The sequence below is a fragment of the Coffea eugenioides genome, chromosome 9, assembly GCF_003713205.1.
Source record: "Coffea eugenioides isolate CCC68of chromosome 9, Ceug_1.0, whole genome shotgun sequence".
NCBI classification, from domain to species: domain Eukaryota; kingdom Viridiplantae; phylum Streptophyta; class Magnoliopsida; order Gentianales; family Rubiaceae; genus Coffea; species Coffea eugenioides.
The window spans coordinates 11,668,359-11,673,782 of NC_040043.1; positions in this window are offsets into that span (position 1 = coordinate 11,668,359).

The following is a 5,424-nucleotide window of genomic DNA, read 5'->3' on the forward strand; positions in this document are numbered from 1 at the left end:
CCAAACCCACCCTGTTGCCATCTCTAGTCTCGACCTCTCACTTACACCTTTTTCCCCATACTATCCAATCCATCCTCCTCCCAACCAGTATCTTATATTTATAAGGATTCAGTTGTGTTACGCTACCAATCTTTTTTAATTTTAAATTACACAGCCTTAGTATTAGCAACGACATTCGAACACGACCTTTGTAAAAAAGTAGCATGCCTTTACTAATTGAATAAACATGTATTTGTACAGTATCAAATTTTGACTAATGGTGTTGAACACAATAAAATAGTTGATAATACAACTATAATTAGAGTTTGAGTCAAAGTTACGAGTGCGAATGAGTTGAGCTTAATTGAATAGTTTGCGAGCATGGTCAATCAAATCCGAGCACGAGCTCGCGTTGATCGAGTTCAAGTTTGAGTTCGAGCAACTCGAATAGCTTGATGAGCTTGAGGTCAAGCTTAATATGTGAAGCTCGAAAGTTCATCGAGCTTAATCGAGTTTCACAGATATATGTTTTTTCTTTAATTATTAGTGTGAAATGTTTATCTTGTCTCTTGTTTAAAATTATATAAAATATGAATTTATATTATTTAAATTTGATTGAACTCGATTAAAATCAATTGAATTCGAATTGAACCTGATTGTGCTCGATTTGATCAAACTCGAGTTCTAGCTTGAGTAAGGCAAAACAAAATCGAACTCAAATTCGAACTCAACTTTCAAGAGTTCAACGAGCTTGAGGTCGATTTGACTCGATTACACTCCTAATCAAATATATATGACCAAATATAAAAATTCCATGTTTTTTCTTAGCAATTTTTCATATATATGTTCTTATCTAAGTGTAAAATTTTTCCCATAATTTGTATAAATTAAGACGATGGTGTGGTAATTTTAGATATTTTTAAGTGAACAAATGCTCTTTTCCTACTTCCTTTTTTTTTTTGGTAATTTATCTTTATCTAGAAGTCACAAAATGAGAAAACAAAGGTTCTACTTGGATTGTCCAATTTTTTAAAAACTACTTTGGGTGGGGCTAAATCTACACTTCCACAATCTAAATCCATACCCTTATAACTAAGTCGACCAAAAAAACCCATAGGATTATGGGGTTTGGTAGAAACTTTTTAAATAAGAATTAGCCTTTTTTGTGAAAATAGATGGTACTGATTTGGATTTAAAATTTACATTATTGTCAATGGTCTTAAAATTTTTAACATTTTTTTCATTCACTTTAAAAGGGTGGCAATCAAGTCGGATTGTGGGTTGGTGTGTTGGATTGAGATCCAGGTATCCTGGATACACATCAACCCGAATATGATCCAAAAATTAAATGAGTCCACTTTCTTGATACGAACACGACTTGCTAATTTTGGGAGTTACTCAAATCTAACCTGAATAACCTATTTGCTTAACCTTTTTTTTTCCTTTTTGGCCTTCTCACGTTATTAGTATTGTCGACTTTTCTATAAAAGAGTTTCCATAAGAATATAAAAAATTGTAGCCTAATCATAGATTTCGTATATGGTGCTTGTAGTAAATTTTTAATTTTCTTTTTGTACAAAAAAAAATCATTACTAAAAACAAAACTACAACACTTTCAAAAATAAATATCTTGTTCTCGCATAATATTCATGATTCCTTTTTTGTAATACTAATTTGCAACCTTGGTTAGTTTTCTTTTTATTTACTTTATGCCTCTAATTTTTTATTAAATTATAAACTTACACATTAAACAGGTCAAACAGGCAAATGAGTCAACTCATGTTTGACCTGATTAGGACTTGTTTGCTTGGTGAGTTATTTGGATATGACTTGATTTTGACCCAAAGTGGTGAAAAATAAATCCATACCCATTAATTTCGTATTAGATTAGAATTGTGTTGAGAATTACCACCCCTAACTTTGATGGCATTTATTTTTTCCTCTTATTGGTAGAGTGAATGTTTTTATTTTTTTTATCATGTTAGAAGAAATGAGAGATTTTTTTAAAATTATGTTAAGAAAATATTTTCACCGTTTTGGCACGTTGTACTTCACAATTTATTGAAATATAATTTTAAAAAGCACTAATGAATCAATAATTAAGATGGTCATATTAAACAATTTCAATTAATTAAAATTTGTAACTAATTTTTTACACATTTCTTGTTGTATGAAAAACAAGTTTTTCTAGTATATGCCCAAACCACAACCTATAAAAAAAACTGCAATTCCCCATTGCCTAAACATAAATGGGCCGAACCTAAAAAGTCTCAAATAAAAGAAGCTAAAAGCTCAAGCCATAAACTCTACATTTGAATTTACTGCCAGACTGAGATCCAAACAACATAGGAAAAGGAAACCACCACTTTCCTAATACCTAAAGCATCTTGAGTTTAGTATTTAATCACCACTCTTTATTCATTATTCTCTTCACAAAAGAAACTACTAGCAAAAATTAAGAAACCAGTGATCATATCAGCGGCTAGGTTCATTCCTTGGTGCTTGAAGGATAAGCAGACCATTATCATAGCCTCAAGAATTTCTTCTTTTCTTCGTCTTTGTCAGAAGTAGTCGTATTTCTTTGATCACCTAGTAATATATCCACTACTTATATCAAGGGTTCTTTTGCAAACTTTCTGATTTTACAATTTTGGTTCTTCGGTTTGGTGAAATTGGAGATTTGAACATCTATCATTCAAGGGTTTGTTTCTGTTATTACCATCCAACATGGTAGTCGTCAAGAAAGGCATCGTTGGGAAGAAGAACAATTCAGCAGATAGAAATTGACATCTCGAATTAATGGGAGAAACAACAAAGGAGTAGCCCAAGCGCTAGTAGTTATAGATAGTCATGAAAGGAAGAGAATAATAGATACATTACAAAGGTTGTAACACAACGAGAATAAGATTGGTGCAATTACTTTTAAGCCTAAATAGCAGCAACAAAAGGGTATTCTAATGATTTCCAGTGATCAAAGCTAATGCACAAGTCAAGCTAATCGTGATGACGAATACATTTTGAAGACGGCTTTATATGCTGCAAGATTAACACCCTACTTTGCCGAAATTATTTCCATAGCAAAAGCTGTGAAAACTAACATCGATCAAGGAAGGGAGAGAAACAAGGCAAAGAAAAAGAGGCACCAAAAGCAGCTGAGCAATTGAAGGAGAAAGAAGCTGAATTGAGGCAAAAAGAAAGAGAAGCTGCTCGAGTTGCCTTACAGATGATGGAAAACACAGTTGATTTTGAAGACAATCTCATGATTGCAAGGAACTTGAGCAATTAAGGCAGTGTTCTCCCTCTTACATTGTCTATGGATGCAATGGACCGACAATGATGGTATTGAGAGGTTTAAAGACTGGCAAAGTTTTGCACAATTTAGAACAGTTTGGCTTGCACTTGAAGAAGGAATTCATGGCAATGGATGATGATGAAGATGCATATTTGAGTTGCTGGGAAATAGAAGAAGGAGAGATCATCGACTCATATTTTTGCAATGAAATTGAATTCTAGATCTCTAGCTGTTCAAATTGTTAACTTTTGTTCATAACATGATGTATTGTACTTGAGCTTAATTTAGTTGCAGCTCTGATTTCGTGTTTTGTATTATTAATGTAAGAGTTTGTATTGCTATTGAAATCCAATTCAGTACATATATGATTTTACTTAGAGACATATCTTGGTTTTGTGATTAATTTCTAGTTTGATTTCTTTTTAGAATACATATGCATATATAAACTATTGTACAAAGTATTTCTAGGTGAATTTCATCAAACTTATTGTAGTGTAGGAAGAAAAATGGAAGGTAAACTACTTTTGTTGAATGATATGGATGGGCCTATCTCCAAACTTTGCTTTTGCTCATGTTTGTTGTTATAAATCCTATATAAGGAAAAGAATATGAAGTTTTTGAATTTAAGTTCAACAACAAATTTCCACGCTTCTAGCAGTTAAGCTCTGACTCAAACTTGAATATCACCATAAAATATGACATGCGTTGATGAAGTCAGAACTCAAGTTTAGACTAGATTTTCATTGATGAGTGAATTCAATAGATTTGTGTGTAATTGATAGTTCAATTTTCACTTAAAACCAAATCAGTAATTCAAGATAAATGTGTTTTCTTATTTCGTGAAAGAACGATAGAAAACAAAATATTGTAGCTATGAATAAAAGATAGGTATATCTGGTGTATTTCAAATTCTTGAGAATTATGAAAAGCTTAAGAGTCATCTTGAAATCATGTACTAATTGCTGCTATCACAAGCTGCCAATAGGAATATGCCATATCAATCTGTCCATAAGATGTGTTAGCAATACTTACGTGAGCAAGGGATGGAGAAGAAGCATTTTAGACATGCATATGATATGATCATCCTTTATCCCTTTGAAAGTTATTGAAAAATGAATATTGGAAATCAGAAGAAGAGGACTACTCATAGCCACAAAAGTTGCCAAGAAGCAACTTCTTCTGGTTCAATTTATATTGGTAGAGTTTAGGCATTACCAGTTTGACTATTACCTGTACAAATGTCGTGTTGAATGCCAAGTGACCCCTTTTTGCTAATCCTTTTTTGGTGTAGACTACAAAAGCTGCCTCTTTTTACTGGATAGGTAATGCTTGTAAAATATGCTAGATCGACTCATTGCACACTTGCACCTAGCACTATGACAAATGCAAGTTCCCCTTTTGTATTTTGTTAATTAGAGTAAAGTTCATCAGATGGTGGTAAAGTAACCATGCTAGTTTGGGTGAAAAGAACTCATGAATTTTGTATCCATTTGTATGCCAAACTAGCCTACTTTTTGAACAGTCTGTATTACATAGTGCAATTTGTTTTAGTACATGAAGAACCAAATCCATTTTAACTTCTTGATTCGGAAAATAAAAAGGGTTTGCTTTTATACTCTAATTATAGACTAGAGCAGTTAGAACAATCTAGCTGTTTGAACTTTTTGTACTGCTTCTGATCATCAAGGTAATTTCAGGACCAGGAATTTACCTCTGCAGCAACGTCTAGTATATTCTAGTGGCTCAGCACCCACATCCAGAACACAAGCATTATATCCAATCTCTTTTGCAGTAGTTATCCATTTATCCCGTACCATGGTTATCATAATTTTTGGAAGTCAAATTGATAGCAATTCTCAAATCCTCTCACATTCACCCAACCAGAAGATGAGAATACTTAGTTGGCGGACCAAAGACTGCCTTCACAACTAAAGCTGGAGAGGTATTTTCAGCCATATCAGCAACTAGAGATGTATGTTAAGGTACCAATCATAGCAGCTTAATATAAACTTCTGAGTGACAGTCAGCTTTATCATTGTAAAGTTGTGGATCAAGCAATGATATATTCACATGTCACGAGAAATGACCATGCAATTTATTCAAGCATTAGACTTTTAGCAGAGTTTAATGCCACTGCACTTGCAAAGTCTTCC